At 42.2% G+C, this 19061-nt stretch overlaps 2 protein-coding genes across 8 annotated transcripts in view; one reads left to right on the plus strand and one right to left on the minus strand.

Moving 5' to 3' along the window:
• The window catches only part of RSPRY1 (ring finger and SPRY domain containing 1), a 49228-nt gene extending 34828 nt beyond the window's left edge, over window positions 1-14400 (minus strand). Inside the window, exon 1 of one of the 3 annotated variants that reach the window (XM_011938860.1) lies at window positions 13630-14400. The gene's annotated coding sequence lies outside the window, so the exon portion shown is untranslated. The remainder of the gene's footprint in view (window positions 1-13629) is intronic. The other 2 variants (XM_011938861.1, XM_011938859.1) reach the window with 2 other exon arrangements.
• FAM192A (family with sequence similarity 192, member A) overlaps window positions 14212-19061 on the plus strand; it is a 34905-nt gene continuing 30055 nt past the window's right edge. Inside the window, exon 1 of one of the 5 annotated variants that reach the window (XM_011938857.1) lies at window positions 14212-14645. The gene's annotated coding sequence lies outside the window, so the exon portion shown is untranslated. Of the gene's footprint in view, window positions 14857-19061 lie in introns of all 5 variants that reach the window. The other 4 variants (XM_011938854.1, XM_011938856.1, XM_011938858.1 and 1 more) reach the window with 4 other exon arrangements.

Consider the following 19061-nt stretch of genomic DNA (forward strand, 5'->3'; position numbering starts at 1 on the left):
AATCAGTTCTTCATGAAGCTGATAAAATCTGGTTAGATTCTGGAAGGAAGTAAAGATTTAGAAACAGGAGACTTACATGGGCTGGTAGCAAAAAGTAAAAAGACAACAAACAGGCTGACATCTGGAGAATAGGTCACATAAGGAATAGACCATGCTAGTGTGTAGTCTCTATATAGTATTTGGCTAGTTACAATTAATTCCTCATACCCTAAGCACTGGCCAGGAATAATATAAACAAAATTTATAATTCAGTGGAATTAGGAGAGAAATATTACTTCCATTATTTTATGTATTTATTTACTCATTTTTGAGGAGGCTCGCTCTATCACCCAGGCTGGAGTGCAGTTGCTTGATCTCAGCTCACTGCAACCTCCACCTCCCGGGTTCAAGCAATTCTCCTACCTCAGCCTCTTGAGTAACTGGGACTACAAGTGCTGCCACCACAGCCGGCAAGTTTTTATATTTTTAGTAGAGATGGGGTTTCACCATGTTGGCCACGAACTCCTGACCTCAGGTTATCTGCCCACGTCGACCTCCCAAAGTGCTGGGATTACAGGTGTAAGCCACTGTGCCCAGCCTACTTCCATTATTTTAGACAGATTCATGGCAAATTCTTTTTATTATTTTCCCAGTTTGATTACTGCTACAGGGGAAACATAGAAGAAAAAGAGATAAATGGAGACAGAAAGTCTTCACATATATATGTATATATAATCATATGTAATAAAATATACATAAAGAGGGAGGAGGCAAAGGGAAGGGAGAGAGAAGAATGGAATGGGATGGAACAAGAGAGAAGAAAGAAAAGGAGAGAGGAAAGAGAGGCAACAGATGTTTTTGCTATTAAGACAGCAATGGCTGGGCCAAGTGATACCACAGATGTTCTTGGTTTCCCTAAACCACTCGGGCTGTCTTCAAAATTTGGAGGTTATACTGAAAAGGATGTGACTGAAGTATATAGGTAGGAGCATGATGCAAGGACCAGTTGGAAATAGCTTTTTAAAAGAACACATTCTAAACCAGCAGAGTCGAAGTAATAACATTGCCATTACTGTGCGGATCAGAGTATGATTCGCTTTAGAGGGTAGATAACTAAGAGATTTCGACGCTTAAAAGAATAGAGGAAACAGAAATCAGAAATAGGAATAACTCTTTAAAGGGTCCCTGGAATGAATTTCTACAGATCTTATAAATTATGCTGGTTTCTGAGAAAGATGAAAAAGCAACATTTAAGAAGCTATGCTCTGGGTCCTCTCACAGAAATTTCACTGATAAGGTGCTGTTAGAATATTTCAGGTGAAAAGAGGTAAACAATGCAAGGTTTTTGGACAGGTGTGGCTCTGGGCAGTAGCTCAGATGATTGTTCCACTAGAGTATTTATTTGAAATCATAAAGTATCTTATTTAAAAAAATCTTTATCTAGAAACTTAAAAATATACACATTCATTTCTAAAACCTAAATGCTACACAGGCCTACAGAATGTGAAAGTTCCTCTTCTGCTCTACCTAGCCCATGCCTTTCCCAGAAATAACCTCTTAAAAGCTTCATATGTTTGCTCCCACATCTGTTACTATATACTTATAAACTAGGTTTTTCTTTTATTTTTTCTGTTTTTTTTTGAGATGGAGTCTCACTCTGTCCCCCAGGATGGAGTGCAATGGTGCGATCTCGGCTCACGCAACCTCTCCCTCCCAGGTTCAAGTGATTTTCCTGCCTCAGCCTCCTGAGTAGCTGGGATTACAGGTGCACACCACCATGCTTAATTTTGTATTTTTAGTAGAGACAGGGTTTCACCATGTTGGTCAGGCTGGTCTCAAACTCCTGACCTAGTGATCCGCCCGCCTCAGCCTACCAAAGTGCTGGGATTACAGGCATGAACCACCGTGCCTGGCTGCTTTTTCTTTAAATCTAACTAGAATGAAGCCATAAATACTGTTCTATGATTTGCTCTTTTTTATACCACAACCTTCTATATCAGTATATATATAACTATCTCATGCATTTAAAGGTTGTATAGAAATTCATACTCTGGATTATCATAATTTCTTGACCACTATGCTATAAAAAACTTGTGGCTAACCCAACTAACATTTTGGGGATGGTAGAAGGGAGTAGTCCAGGATTAGAGACATGGGACCTCTTCTGCGGAATGCGTCATCCCCTGGGGAAGTGCTAACTCCAAACTCCTTCCTCACAGTGGTAAGGGTCCTAGGACTGTGCTCTGTGGTGTCAACATTGCCACAGCAGAGGGGAACTCCACTGGCTTCTCTAATATCCTACAGCCTTTCCACACAATCTGTATGAAGGTAGGATGGGAAACAAGATACAAACAGTAGATTAAACCCAAATTGGGGAAAACATACCTGAGGAAGGGAGGCTAATCACATACTAAAAATAATTGGCAATGATTTGAGAATGTCAAGTTCCAGAAAACAAAGCCCTAAAAGGGAGAGAACAGGGATCTTGCTGAAGCTCAGTAATTTCAGGGGGGAAAAAAAGCAAAAAGGATAGGGGATCCTAAAAAGTTACAACTTAATGCCAACACATAAAGGTATTTAGAATAATTAACAAGAAACCATCTTGTGGGTGCCTGTGAGAAAAGAAGTTAAAAAGAGGTTTGTTGGATCTTAAATTCTTAATTTTATCATTTTTTTTCCTAAGGTTTTTATACACTGAATACAGAATAATCTATGCAGATTTCCATTTAGTACAATTTTTTCTTTTTGAGACAGAGTCTCGCTCTGTTGCCCAGGCTGGAGTGCAGTGGCGCGATCTCGGCTCACTGCAAGCTCCGCCTCCTGGGTTCATGCCATTCTCCTGCCTCAGCCTCCCGAGTAGCTGGGACTATAGGCACCTGCCACCAGGCCCGGCTAATTTTTTGTATTTTTAGGAGAGACAGGGTTTCACCGTGTTAGCCAGGATAGTCTCCATCTCCTGACCTCATGATCCACCTGCCTCGGCCTCCCAAAGTGCTGGGATTACAGGCATGAACCACCATGCCCAGCTCATTTAGTACAATTTTAAGGTGATTGGAAGATATCCAATACATGCAGATATTTTTAAAAATCTGACTAAATCTGATAGGCTGGGCATGGTGGCTCACGCCTGTAATCCCAGCACTTTGGGAGGCTGAGTTGGGAGGGCTGCTTGAGTCCAGGAGATTGAGAGCAGGTTGGGTAATGTAGCAAGACCCCATTTCTACAGAAAAAATTAAAAAATTAGCTGGGCGTGGTAGTGCACACCTGTGGTCTCAGATACTCAGGAGGTTGAGGTGGGAAGATCACTTGAGCCTGGGAGGTTGAGGCTGCAGTGAACCCTGATGGTGTCACTGTATTCCAGCCTATGTGACAGAGCCAGACTCTTGTCTTTGAAAAGAACAAAAAAACAAAAAACAAAAACTGACTAAATATGAAGACAAAAATTTTTTTTTTCCAAATTGAACTAAAGTGCGTTTTGAGTCAGTTTCTTCCAAAAGAGCAATTTACCTTAAACGACTCAAAAAATGTCAACTATAAAATTTGTCAGAGAAGACAACGAGGCTTTAAAAAAAACTTTAAATACTTTAAAACCAAAGACTTTTTTTTTTTTTTTAAATAAAAAGGACCAGCTGTGAAAACCAAGTGTAAAGAAGAGGTTAACTAGGTGGATGAAGCTGTAAGGCATTTCATAAAGGCAAGCCTATGAAACATACAAGGACAAAACAAGAGCTACTACCTCTAAATACTTTTTGAGATGACTACACAGAGTACTCCTGAGGGCTACAGCCACAGACAGGGCACATAAATGAACAAGTATATGATCTTTCAGATTTATTTGGCACTAAAAACCTGTAGGTTTTCAATTGGAAATGGTTGTCATTCACGGTACTTTTTTTTTTTTTTTTACAGAGAAGTGATGGACTGTAGGCAAAAGACTGGCTGAAAGCTAATCAATTACACTTCAGACAACTTTGTTTTATCCATTCAGAAAAAGCTTTATGTGGCCCACTTTCCAAGGACCACTGCTTTAAGACAATAAAACTCAGTTTACAGATTTTACACACAATACGAAAGGCCACCATAGCACAGTACATACTCTGTTGTCAGACTAGGTGAAAGTCCCAGCATGCATCCTAATTAACCTGACTCTTGACACATGTTAAAAAACAGAGACAGTAATAGTTCTTATCTCAAAGTACCACTGTGGGGATTAAACAAAATAATGCATGTAATACACATGGCACAGTGTCTAAAACTTAAACTGGATCAAAACATGCAAGATGTCATAAAATGAGCACATATCTAATCAGAAATAACTAAATAACCTAGGGGAGGGGGATTCTGGAGTAAAACTTGAGTTAAAAGCACTAAGAAAACTTTTACAGAACTACTCCATACTGAACTAATTTCTACTTCCCTATAACCTATACTTACCTATATTTTTGGACAGAGAATCTTGGGAGGGATTGTAGCTTAATCACCCCATAGGTGGCATTAGAATCACTTAGGGTACTTACTAAAATGCAAATCCCTGGTCCCACTACAAATACCCAGAATTAAAATTTCTAGGATGCCGGCTCAAGCTTGTGTTTTCTTAAAAGCTCCCCAAATGACTCTGATGGCAGCCACATTTGGAAATCACTGTGTATAGAACCTACCACAGAACCTGGCACAGCAGGAAGGACCCACTGACTGAATTAGGGGGCAAACTGAAATACTAAAGGGAGATTCTTCTCGGGTCAAAAATGTTAATTTCCTTGTCCAGTAAAATGAACTGAGACTATCTTTGAATGCAGTCCTTTGGAGAGGTCAGCCTAAAAAGCCATTAGAAGAGTTATATCCAGAAGTGACATATACAGTACACATTAACACAAAGAAAAAAACGGCTCTATATATTTCCCGAGGTCCATCCTATGAAGCATCAAAATGAACCTAAATGATATGCTGCTTAAGGGTAATATCATCCAAGGTTAAGAGAATGAATGGAATAGAAAATGAGTAAGATGAGATTATATAAAGACAACACATCTGTAATACATATATATATACATATATGTGTGTGTATATATATATATATATATATTTTTTTTTTTTTTTTTAGATGAAGTCTCATTTTTTCGCCAGGATGGAGTCCAGTGGTGTGATCTCGGCTCACTGCAACATCCATCTCCTGGGTTCAAGTGATTCACCTGCCTCAGCCTCCCGAGTAGCCGGGACTATAGGCGCGTGCCACCATGCCCAGCTAATTTTTTTGTATTTTTAGTAAAGACGGGGTTTCAATATGTTGGCCAGGCTGGTCTTGAACTCCTGACCTTGTGATTCACCCACCTCAGTCTCCCAAAGTGCTGGGATTATAGGCGTGAACCACTGTGCCTGGCCAATACCTATATTCTTTACCTTAACTTCAAAGACAACATTAGCTGGTGAAGTCAACTTTGAGACCAAAAAAAAGCTAGTCACAGAATTTAAATACACATCTGTGGCAATCATCAACTGATTTAATAATTTTTATCACTGGATGCCAGTGCTTAGTAGAAAGACTCTTCTCACCACCTAAATGGCAATACTTTTAATATCATTATACTCTTTTTTTATTTTTATTTTATTTTTTCAGATGGAGTTCCACTCTCATTGCCTAGACTGGAGTGCAATGGTGTGATCTGGGCTCACTGCAACCTCCATCTCCCCGGTTCAAGCGATTCTCCTGCCTCAGCCGCCCAAAGAGCTGGGATTACAGGTGCCTGCTACCACGCCCAGCTAATTTTTATATATTTAGTAGAGATGGGGTTTCACCATGTTTACCAGGCTGGTCTTGAACTCCTGATCTCAGGTGATCTGCCCACCTTGGCCTTCCAAAGTGCTGGGATTACAGGCGTGAGCCACCATGCCCAGCCTAATACATTCTTGATAACAATTTTGCTGCAAAAGTACCATTATGATCAAATATTTCCTTTGCAAATCTATTTCTCTGAAGTGTGGTATTATTGATTTTGATTCTTGCCTTTTTAAAAAAGAAACTAAAGACTATTCCCTCCATTTCTATATTATTTATTAGATTTTTACATTTTACATGTTTTTTCTTTTTTCTTGGGGGCAAATGAAGCACCTAACACTTTATATTTTTTTAAAGCTGCTCTGAGACAAAAAATAATCAAACTTAGGGTCTTGGTAAGTTTGGTGTTAAAGCAGTAAGGTTCTGGTACTCACTGTCTATAAAACACAGACCTCTACCATCATGAACAACTCACCATGGAGACATCTGGCCAACTGGTCTAACCCTCTCTGACAAATGGTCCAGGAATCAATGATTCATCTCTTCAAATATTTGCTTGCATTCAGCCATAGTACAGATCAGTGAGAAAGAACACTTTCTTTTCTTTGAAAATAGGACTGCAGAATTACACTGCCAAGGAAGGAAAAGCTGATTAAAAGAGTGACCATAAAGAAGAAAAACCAGACTTTGGGCACTAAATTACTATTGTTATAATCTTCACCTTGTCATTCCAAAATAGTGTCAGAGGATGCGACATTTTTTTCCAACTCTCCCCAGCAAAGGCTAAGTCAAATAGCATGAATAGCAAAATGTGTAACATCCTGAAAATTTTAATGATGTCCTCTCATTAGAAAATGTTTTTGGATTCTTCCCTAAGTGTGTTAAAGTGATAGCTTCTATCATCACATTTACCCCCTACTCCCAATATTTTATTATGAAATTTTCCAAACACACAGAAAATTGAATTAGAATTCACTGTAAAATGTAAACTATATACCCACCACTTAGATTCTACTACTAACATTTTACTAAACTTGCTTTATCACTATCTATCTCTATAACCATCAATCCATGCAGTTTTTTTTTTTTTTTTTTACATATTTCAAAGTAAACTACAGGCATCAGTATACTTTCCCTTAAATAATTCAGCATGCACATCACTAATTAGACTTCAATAAACTTCAAGTTTTTAGGAATCAAACTTACACACACTGAAAAGTGCAAATCTTTTTTTTTTTTTTTTTTGAGATGGAGTCTCATTCTGTTGCCCTGGCTGGAGTGCAGCAGTGTGATCTGGTTTACCACAACCTGTCTCCCGGGTTCCAGCAATTCTCCTGCCTCAGCCTCCTGAGTAGCTGAGATTATAGGCACATGCCACCACACCCGGCTTTTTTGTATTTTCAGTAGAGATGGGGTTTCACCAGGTGGCCCAGGCTGGTCTCAAACTCCTGACCTCAAGTGATCTGCCTCGGAATCACTCCCAAAGTGCTGGAATTATAGGTGTGAGCCACCGCACTGGCAGAAATGTGCAAATCTTAAGCACAGTAATGTGCTGAGTTTTATCAAATGCATATACCTGTGACTCAAACCCTATCAAGATAGAGAACGTTATCTAGAAACATATTTGCTTTAAAAAATACAAAAATTAGCTAGGCACAGTGGTGTGCGCCTGTAATTCCAGCTACTTGGGAGGCTGAGGTGGGAACATCACTTGAATCCAGAAGGTGGAGGTTGCAGCAAGCTGAGATCATCCCACTGCCCTCAAGCCTGAGTGACAGAGCAAGACTCTGTCTCAAACAACAACAACAACAAAAGCCTGCAAAACACCTCAAAGACCACAATGTTCTTACTGAAGATTGTGTATACATGGGGAAAACTCTGAAGTCAACAATACTGATTTGGTAATGCAAGAAGATTACACTTGCCAGCTGAAACAGAAACTACCTAAAGATGTTTCAACAAGACTGTCTGTAGACTCTAAAGCCTCTGGTATTTTGTTGGGGAAGGTAAGAAGGGGGTAGATTGTGAAATATTTGGTTGGAATTTTACTTTTCCCCCAAAAAGAAAGGCTGCCTTGATAAGGTGTTTTTACATTTCTCCCAGATGTCCAAAGCTATCTATCTGGAGGTTTAAGTCACACAGGGTACCATTATCCCCTGAATTGTAACCGTCAAGAAGTTTGGGAAAAGCACTGGATGATTCTGACACTTCCCTTATGCACTTAAGATCTTTAAGAAAGCATGCTGTTGAAAGTAGATATTTTTGGGCCGGGCGCGGTGGCTCAAGCCTGTTATCCCAGCACTTTGGGAGGCCGAGACGGGAGGATAACGAGGTCAGGAGATCGAGACCATCCTGGCTAATACGGTGAAACCCCGTCTCTACTAAAAAAATACAAAAAAAAATTATCTGGGTGATATGGCGGGCGCCCTGTAGTCCCGGCTACTCGGGAGGCTGAGGCAGGAGAATGGCGTAAACCTGGGAGGCGGAGCTTGCAGTGAGCTGAGATCCGGCCAGGGCACTCCAGCCTGGGCGACAGAGCGAGACTCCGTCTCAAAAAAAAAAAAAAAAAAAAAAAGTAGATATTTTTTATGGTTGATGGTGGCTCACACCTGTAATCCCAACACTCTGGGAGGCCAAGGCAGGCAAACAGCTTGAGCTCAGGAATTTGAGACCAGCCTGGGCAACATGGCGAAACCCTGTTTCTACAAAAAATACACAAATGAGCCAGCATGGCGGATTGGAGCCTGTAGTCCAGCTACTGGGAAGGGCGGTGGGAGTGGGGAGGTGGGAAGATCGCCTGAGCTGGGGAGGTTGAGGCTGCAGTAAACCATGATTGCACCACTGCACTTCAGCCTAGCAGACAGAGTGAGACCCTAAAAAAAAAAAAAAGTATCTGGAAAAACCTTCATCTAAAATGTTGAGAGCTTTTTTAACCTAGTAGCAGTGCATCTGTGGTCAGAAAGAATTACAGAATTTAGTTCTGACCTAAAACGGTACAAAGGAGAAAAAGACAAATCTCTTCAGCATTCAAAGAATTTATTAAAAAATAAAATTTAGGCCTAAGATAGAGTAAGGAATTTCCGGAAGCAAATAATAGTAAAAAAGAGGAAGTAAATAATCCCTGCCCAAAGTCTTAAGGATTGAAAAATTTGCCTTAGACCTCCAAAAAATACTGAGGAAGAACTGACGTGAGTGCTTATGACAGCTGCAGTACAGGGGAGAAAAACAAATGTAATATTCCATAGTCCTTGTGGTTTTCCCTCCAGAAAGCCAAATAATAGGAGATCATATGTTATTCAAATATACACAAATCTGAAGGAAAAGGATTTTTCTATTATAGAAAACTCTTTGCTGTTAAGAAAAGCAAATAAAATATATAAGCAGTATGAATAGCAACATTTTCCTTAATGATGTCTACTTTAAATGATGTCTAAAACACTCATACTGCAAACTCATTTCGATACTTATTAGACCCTAATACGTATTCAATAAATATCTTAGGTGTATTATAAAATCTGTAAAAACATAAAGTCTCTCCAAAATACTTACCATTTGGAAAAACTGAGACACCACCATTCAATAAATATATATCCAATGCTTATACGGCGGGCAGTGAGGAAAGATGGAAAAAGGTCCCTCATGCTTCTGACAAAGGGAGCTGGGGTTAGGGACAAACTTAGCTCCCTACCCAAAGCCTACAGATAAAGCATCTACTAGAAGGAGGCCTCCCGTTCCATCAGTTTTCCAGTGGAAAAGGGAACTTTGGTAACACTGAAGTATCTCTGTGTGAGCAAGTTTTTAGGTAACTATACAAATCAGCAATAGCAAAAGGGGAATAGAGAATCTATCTTTGCATTGTAAAACATTTATATCTTATAAGCCAAAATATTGGTATAAATATCCTCGCCCACAGAGTGAAAAGTTAACCAAAAACCTATAAATTATATTGATAAAGATGAAGCTAAATAAAAATTCTAATTACAAAAAGAGGAATCATGATGAAAACCAAGATAATTTTGAGACAATACAGATGATGCACCCCAAACTAAGCACCATTCCTGAAAACTGCAGGAATACCCATTCTGCATATGACACGTGAGAAGCTTGCACTGGTACCAGGTTTCCCAGGACAGACTTCCTGGGTGAAAAAAGTATTAAGAGATCACAGTAAACTCCAATATTGTTCTAGTTTTAGGTTATGAATACCATGTTTTAGTAATCCTTAGTAATTTACTTGATAGGTTATTAATAAGTAGCCCTTAGGCATACCTAAGTATGAACAACTATGAAGCAATAAGAACCTAAAAAAAGAAAAAAAGGAGCTATATTTCCCATGTGGAGGGATTGGGCAGGAACCACATCTTGAGAATCACTGCATTAAGGGAATACAGGAGCGAAAATAATTCTTCAGGAGGTAAAGGGGTAAGAAAAAACTAACACCGAACATTAAACTATGAGGTAATATACTTGCTGAGTAAGATATTTCAAACCTTCTATTTGAGGTATACAGGACCCATGAAATTACACCTGGAAACTATAATTTCAAGCTATGCGCAGAGTTCATTCCTTAACAAATTTAAGGAGTATACAAATTCCTTACTATTTCAAATGTATTCTCAGTTTTCAAAAGCTTAGGAACAAAGTGGAATGTTCTCTAAGAGGCCACCACTATTTATAAGATAACTTTTTCTGATTTAACCTGTATATACCACACATTTATCTAAAGTTATTGCTTTTACATACTTAACCGGCAACCACTCCCTTTTGGAATGGACACATTTGTATGTTTTTTCTACTCACAGAGGTTGGCAAGGAAAGGATTTCAAAAGCTGACTTACTGAATCATAAACCAAAGGGAAATATTCATTCCTTCGCACTTCTAAAAGTTGTAAAAGTCCCCTCCAAAAGGTTGTGGTCCAAATTATGGCATTTACTACTTCGTGATTATTCTGTTTTTCAATTTTCTAATTTGAATACCAGGGGAAAAAACTACCCAAATTCAATGATAACTGCCTTGAAAATGCCAAAAGCTTGAAGAGAAGCTATATCCATAGTTTATTATCCCCAAATAATTCTTTTGAAATTGATTGCTTGTTCCCCTGTGTTTCCCATTTGTGGTGACTATTGACTTTCCACTTATTTTGCAATCCTGAGACTATCACACCCTACTTTACAAGTATCCTACTCAAAAATACAGAACATTTCCTATTTATTTATTTGAGACAGGGTGTTGCTCTGTCACTCAGGCTGGAGCGCTGTGGCTCAGTGCAGCTGTAACCTCGCAGGCTCAAGAGATCCTGCCACCTCAGGATGCCAAGTAGCTGGGACTATCTGTATGTGCTAACACGCTGGGCTAATTTTTGTATTTTTTTGTAGAGATGGGGTTTTGCCATGTTGCCCAGGCTGGTCTTGAACTCCTGGGCTCAAGTGATCCTCCCACCTTGGCCTCCCAAAGTGTTGGGATTATAGGTGTGAGCCACCATGCCCAGCCATAACTTCCAATTTTAAGTAGTGTAATAGTGATTACTATCCTCAAGAATTCCTAACATTTTCTCTAAACTATAAAGCGTGTGAAAGAAAGCTGTATCTAAAAAGATGCAAAGGGATTTCCCACTTCATTATAACAAATTACTTCATTGTTAAGGAAAGTATATACAATTCTCGATAGACTAAATTAAGCTCATGAGGCTAGGCATGGTGGCTCACACCTGTAATCCTAGCACCTTGGGAGACCAAGGTGGGTGGATGACTTGAGCCCAGGAGTTTGAGACCAGCCTGGGCAACATGGCGTAACCCTGTCTAAAAAAAGTGCAAAAATTAGCCAGGTGTGGTGGCTCACACCTATAGTCCCAGCTACTTGGGAGGCTGGGGTGGCAGGATCACCTGAGCCTGGGAGGTAGAGGCTGCTGTGAGCCACGGTTGCACCACTGCACTCCAGCCTGAGAGACAGCATGAGACCCTGTCTCAAAAAAAAAGAAAAAGAAAAAACAGAAAAAAAGAAATACAGAACTACTGTTTGTTAAACTCTTGCCAAAACATACCTCTTTTTTTTTTTTTTTTTTGCCTCCAGGCCCCATAGAGCTACATAACTCAGATTTGCTGTTTTTACCTGATTCACTACAGATTAACACACTATTATACAAAATGCTGTTTTTATTTCCCTTTGATACTTGCTAAATGAAAAGCTATTTTGCTGAAAAAAGCAGAAGCCCACATAGAGTATGCTAGAATACCTCCGATAATCAATAACTTAAAAATAATCATTGAGGGCTGGGCACGGTGGCTCATGCCTCTAATCCCAGCACTTTGGGAGGCCAAGGTGGGCAGCTCACTTAGAGCTCAGGAGTTCAAGACAAGCCTGACCAACACCGTGAAACTCCCTCTCTACTAAAAAAACAAAAATTAGCCGGGTACAGTGGTGCTTGCCCACAATTCCAGTTACTTGGGAGGCTGAGGCAGGAGAATCGCTTGAACCCTGGAGGCGGAGGTTGCGGTGAGCCGAGATCACGCCATTGCACTCCAGCCTGGGCAACAAGAGTGAAACTCAGTCTCAAAAAACAAAAAAAATCCAACTAAATCCCACATAAATTGCCCAATATTTGAAAAACCATCTTTAACAAGTACCACGAACCAAACACTAGTAAAATGTCACACAGGGACACAAGTCTCTTATAATCTCATAGAGGGATCTACAAAGCAAGGTATCATCCCAGGAAATGCAAACTCCACATAAGGGGAAAAATAAAGAGAACTACTGTGCAAGAGAAATTTAAAAGCAACTTCCAAAGTGCCTCATAATCTATAGTCTGGGGCTACCACAACAACGCATAGTATTCGTGGAGGAAAAAAGGCAGTATTTACAAATCACAACTGAGGGAGAAAGCATGATATTCACTAGCTGTAGACATCCAAAAGCCATGCCCCTCTCTCTGTCTATATATACATATATGCAAAAGGGGGAAGAGGTTTATAATGTTGAGATCAAATTACTTAGAGGAAAATTTCAGCTGTCAGGGGGAAAAAAATCCTGAAGGAAAAGATATTACAGTGGTAACTCCTGCCAGCACCATAAGAAGTTCAAAGTAAGTAAAAATTCTGAGAGCAAAAGCTGGAAATCCCACCATCCCCATCTAAGCAGGGTTTGAAACCATGGGTTTAGATCATAATATGACCTAAGAAGCTGTGAACCTTGAAGCTTTCAATACAATATGGCTCCCAGCACTCCGCAGGTGGCAGACAACTACTGTATTAATCTCACCCCTTACCTCTACATACTGCTTTACAATTTATAAAGTGCCTTCACTTTTATTCCTCAACAGCAACCCGTTTGGTGGTAGAATCACAGTAACTTACGTTCACGCAGCTTGTCGTTTGTACTTTCACACACTGCGCTGGTTATTTTACAGAAGAGACTTAATGAGGTTAAGTCACTCCACTAAGCACAAACACATGATAGGTGAAGGGCCTGGAAAACTGTGGTATTCTACTCAGTCAATAACAGACACTTCTAACCCTTCAAAGTTCAAAGTGCAACACTCCAAGGGGAGCAACCTCACTGAGAGAACTATACAAGACAGGACCTCAAAGTCTCAGCTGACCGTCTCGGTCTCGGTCGGTTTCCCTCCCCAAAGACGGGGAAAGTGAGGCAGCAGGTAGAGACAAATGCCTAATTTGGACTCACGCAGGGGGTGTTGGTGGAATGGACTCTCTCCACCCTACTCGGGCACTAAGCCCGGAAGCAGTTGGATCCTGTGTCTGGGACACCTGGTCGATGAATTCCCGTTTGCCTTTCACTATTCCCCACTCTGGCTTTCTTATGGATGGAGATGTCTTCTTCCCATCACCGCCCAGAAACCCCCTCTCCCCAAGGTCCTTACCCAATTTTCAGCTCCGGCCTCCGTAGTACGAGAATCCGCTAGTTCTGGCTCCTACCTCCCAGCCCCATTCTCTGTCTTTCTATCCCAAGGCGTTTCTAAATTTCCCAGGGGAGGTCCGCCTCTCACCCGTGCCACCTAGACCGCAAACTCCACAAAAGGAACCCTCCCAAAGCGTCCCCTCATCTACCCTTTCTATCCCGGGCACCCCTGAGTAGGTCAGGACCCCCTCAGTACCAGGAGCCACCCCAGGAGATAGATAGCTGCCTCTCACCTGGGCCCTGTTAGCCGCAGCCTCCTCAGAAGGGCGACCCCCAAGAACCTCTTCTGGTGAGGACCCCCGAAAGAGGGAACACCCTCTTCTAGGAACCTCTTTGGATTCCTCAAGCGCAGGCCTCGGTGGAAAACCTCTCGGCTGTTTCCCGGCTTCTGAGCAAAGCCACCTCTCTCCCGGGCCCTTTCCCAGAGCCTGCCCCGGCTCCACTCCGGTCCGCCCGCCCCAGGCTCGAGCGGCTGTTTCCCTCCCTCACAGTCGCCTCCAACCCTCACACTACCTCCCGCTCCGCGTGCCCAGGGGGCTTCTCAGAGCAGCGCGGTCGGGCTGCAGCACTGACTTTCTCTAGCTCCCGGGCCCACCAGAGGGAGGGGGCGGCGGCGCGACTCCTTTGTGACAGGTCCGAGAGCACCGTAAAGATGGACGCGAAGCCACGGCGCTGCCATTACGCGCACGGCCCACCCCCGCTTCGTACCGCCCTCAGTCCCCTAGGAAACGCCCCTTCCTCGGTGGCAATCCCTCTCCTTGACAGCCAATCACCTTTCAAAAGTCGTGTCACGTGATCAGACGAACCGGCCCGCCCCCCAGGCGTAAACTGGCCAATCCTCATCCTGAGACGTGAACGGCCCAATCAAGTCTCTCCGGCCGGTTTTCAGGATACCGGATTTCCATCGGACTCCCGGAGAGGAAGAGCTCCGCGGATTGGGTTACGTCGCCGGAAGTGGGGCGGGACTCTATTGTGGCGGTGAGGAACAGGAAGCCCTGAAGGGTCAAAAGGAATACAAAAGCAAAGGCTATTTTCTTTTTTTTTTTTTGCTTCTTTCATTCGTTCCTTCCTGTTTCTTTCTTTCTTCCTCTCATTTTTTTTTTCTTTTTTAAGAGCGAGCGGCTCTGCGGCGGCGGTTTGGGGTAGGCGCCGCCGAGGTGAGGGCGTCTCGCCTCCCGCGCGCCAGTAGGTGAGTGCGGCCTCGGTCCTGGCCTGGCGGCGACACCTGGGTTCCAGCTTCTTTGCCGAAGAGAAGGGGAGCTGTAGCTGCTGTTAGGGATAGGGCCAGGCCTGTTCTCAGTCCGCACACCCGCCCCTTGCCCGGAGTAGCCGAAGCCTGGGGCTTGCAGGCCCAGCCTGAGGGTAGCTGAGGGTGCCCGCGGGAAGGCATCTGGGTGGCGGGAGAGGACCCTTTCAGGCGGGCCCAACACTGCCGGGCGTTTTGTGGGTTTTCCCCACTTTTCTGCTAGATAGGGCCACCCAGGCTTCAAGTGAGTAGCAGGCTGCGTTCCAGAGGTCTTGGAACAGGTCCAGGTTACTCCGATGTGCGGCGTCTGGTTGGAAATGGTTGCATCCCAGAATGGAAGTGCAGGATGGGAAGCACATTTATTGTGTGCAATGTACCAGTTGCTGTGCCAAGCACATTTTCTATTACGGAAAACAAGCCAGCTGGCCCGTTTTGCAGAAAACTTAAGGAACAAAGACGGAGAGTTGAAGCGTCATGCTTGAGAGTTGGTGGTCCTTGTGACTGTCAGTCCACACAGAGGAAAAGGGAAGACCTATTTGTTCGTAGTCGTGCGTCTTAAACGTTAGTGGAAAACAACATCTCCTGGGGCCCTTTTAAAATGCAGACTCTCAGATCCCCGCACCCTCGGGTAGTCCGACTGGCCCAAGAAGCCACATGTGAGCCTGGTGGTCGGAATTCCTGATGACCTCTTGCCTACCACTTGTGAGATAAGATTCGTCGATTCTTCAATTATTTGGTGTATTCATGTGTCCACAGGGACACCATAAAATAGAAGGCACCCTTCTGAAATCTTTGAAGGGAATCAGTGGGTAGACTCCTTTTTGATAGAAAATATTGAGCCGACAGCAGCTTTTACAGTCTTTTAGTTAGATAACCTGCGAACAATTTGTAAGGGTCTGAAAGTATAGGCTGCCCGATTATCTTTCTCAACTGAAGTCTTCATGTCCTTACCCTGTGGGGAAGTGCTTCATGATATAAGAAAGAATAATTTTGTCAAAAGCATTTAGTTGATTATCAGTCTTCACTGTCATCTTCCAAGAATCGTAATGCTTGGTTAGAGTCAAGCTGCTGTTTTAGCTATTGAAAACCACATATGTGGTAAATCAAGTAACAAGTGCAGTGTAAGTACAGGGTCATAGTGTAATTATGCCTTTACGGCAGCTAAATTAAGCATTTTAACGTGTTCACTATTAGTAACCTTTTGAACATACTTTGTCTTCATTCTTAAATATTATGTTTCATTCTTCACTAAGAATGTTGATTGTTTTGTCTAAAATGAAGTATCGACAAGTTTAAAAAAAGATTTGTCTTTGGTTTTCTGTATTTCCACCATGCTGTATGGAACTATGGGTTTGTTTTTGTTCAGTTTGTTTGGTATTTATTAGACTTCTTGAATCTGTGGATTAGTGTCATTAGTTCTGTAAAAATTCTCAGCCATTTTATATGCATATACTGCTTCTTCCCATTGTCTCTCTTTTTTGTTGATTTAACTAACCTTTTCATTCTTTTCTCTATATCTTTTACTCTGTTCTTTCATAGTACATTCTGGATAATTTCTTTATTCTCAAGTTATTTCCATTGTTATTAAACTCAGCCACTGAAATCTTAAATCATATATTGCATTTTTTAGTTTCTGAAGTTCTGTTTGGTTTTTGACACTGTTTTACAGTTTCTTATTTCTTACTATTAATTTTGAGGCTTAATTTTATTTCTTTAAACATGGAAAGTATAGTTGTTTTTGTAATCTCTATGTTTAATTCCACTGTCTGAATTCCCTTTGGGAGAGTCTGTTTCTGTTGTCCATTATTCCTGCTGTTTTACTTCCCAGTTCATCTTTACTTTGAAGCTGTAGTTCTTTTGGATACCAAATTAAGATGGAGAGGGAGGTAGTTGTCAGACTCCACTCCCTGGATGGGCTCCTGGCTTGAACTTGTTTCTGTTACCTCATAAAGGCACTGAAACTTTAGCTTTTAGGTCAGAGAAATCCTCAGGATGAAATCTATTTTGAATATTGGGCTTAATTTCTGGTTTTCACCTTCTAGATTGTGTCCAAATTCTTTACTGTCTTGTTAGCTTTTCTATTTAAGAATTAATATTTTTGGCCGGGCACGGTGGCTCACACTTGTAATTCCAACACTCTGGGAGGCCGAGGTGGGCAGATCACTTGAGGTCAGGAGTTTGAGACCAGCCTGGCCAACATGGTGAAACCCTGTCTCTACTAAAAAATACAGAAATTAGCCAGGCATGGTGGCGGGCGCCTGCAATCCCAGTTACTCAGGAGGCTGAGGCAGGAGAATCGCTTGAACCTGGGAGGTGGAGGTTGCAATGAGCCGAGATCATGCCGCTGCACTCCAGCCTGTGTGACAGAACGAGACCCTGTCTCAAAAAAAAAAAAAATTTTTTAACAAATTTCAGGCATATTTAGTGCAGAGGTGGATAACTGATCTCAAATACCTAGCCCACTATTTCAAGAAATGAAAATCTCCCTGTATTCCGATTTTTGGAATGTGAAATTTGTGTGATTTCTAGCATCCTTAGGTTAAAGATGGTTATTCTTCATACACCTAAAATTTCCACCACTTTCACTGTGCATCGTCACAGCCACTGTGAAAATTAAGCTTCCCCAATGCTTATCCTAGTCTTCCTTTCTTTACTCTTTAGTGCCTCTTAATGGCCTGTAACCTAGTTTTACTTTTCCTTAAATTGCTGTGTGCCAACCTTACTTCTTTTACTGAATGAGTGTAAGTTCCTCAGTTGCCTGTTTAGTACATAGCATTGTATCTTGCACGTAATAGATTCTCTGTAAATATTTGCTCCAAAAAAATTTTTTTCTTTTGAGATGGAATCTCGCTCTCATCACGCAGGCTGGAGTGCAGTGGTGCAATCTCGGCTCACTGCAACCTCTGCCTCCCCGGTTCAAGCAATTCTCCTGCCTCAGCCTCCTGGGTAGCTGGGATTACAGGCATGTGCTACCACGCCCAGCAATTTTTGTGTTTTTAGTAGAGACGGGGTTTCGCCATGTTGGTCAGATTGGTCTCGAACTCCTGACCTCGGGTGATTCACCTGCCTCAGCCTCTCAAAATGCTAGGGTTACAGGCATGAGCCACTGTGCCAAAAAAAAAAAAAAAATTATTTGGCTTTGTCTGGTTATTGTAATGCAAAGGCCCCCCGCCCCCGGTTTTTTTTTTTTTTAAAGGGAAATGGGTATCTCGTTGTGTTGCCCAGGCTGGCTTTGAACTCCTAGGCTCAAGCAGTCCTCCAGTCTCAGCCTCCTGAGTAACTGGGACTGCGATTATTTGTTTTATTTTGTTTTTAATTTGGTCTTGAAGTGGAGTTACATAGGGTGGGGGCGGGGGGGAGGATGGAGTATGACTTGAGGTGTGGGTTAGGTTCTGAAGCGAGCCTAGATGACAAAATAGCTTGCAAGCAAAGCTACCCTTGAAATTTCAGGGAAACAGCATGTTAATTGTAGTACTAGTGTTGCAGAATTCTGACATGGCCAGTGTGATATTATAAAATACATATTTGGCCTTCGTCCCTGTCTCCTGTGGCATACAACTCCTATAATCCTTGGAATCTCCAAAATGATTGGCGTCTTTTTATATGCTAAGGAGCTGACTGGTAGCTGGCAGTCCCTAAGTAGCTTTCAAGCTGGTCACTTGAAAGACCCAGGGAAGATTAGAGAATTGGGACTTTTAGCCCCTCCCCAGTGTCCAACCTCTGGGGAGAGGAGAGGGCAGAGGAGCTGGTGATTGTGTTGATCACCAGTGGTCACTGTTTAATTAATCATGTCTAAGTAATGAAGCTTCCATAAAACCCCAAAAGACTGGGTTTGGGGAGCTTCTGAATAGGTGGACATGGGAGGTTCCTGGATGATGTTGCCCCAGAGAGTGCATGGAAGCTCTGTGCCCTTCCCACATGCCTTGCCCTATGCATCGCTTCATCTGTGTCCTTTGTAATATCCTTTTATAATAAACCGGTATATGGGGCCGGGCGCGGTGGCTCAAGCCTGTAATCCCAGCACTTTGGGAGGCCGAGACGGGCGGATCACGAGGTCGGGAGATCGAGACCATCCTGGCTAACCCGGTGAAACCCCGTCTCTACTAAAAAAATACAAAAAAACTAGCCGGGCGAGGTGGCGGGCGCCT

Source organism: Colobus angolensis, unplaced genomic scaffold, assembly GCF_000951035.1.
Source record: "Colobus angolensis palliatus isolate OR3802 unplaced genomic scaffold, Cang.pa_1.0 Scaffold178, whole genome shotgun sequence".
NCBI classification, from domain to species: Eukaryota; Metazoa; Chordata; class Mammalia; order Primates; family Cercopithecidae; genus Colobus; species Colobus angolensis.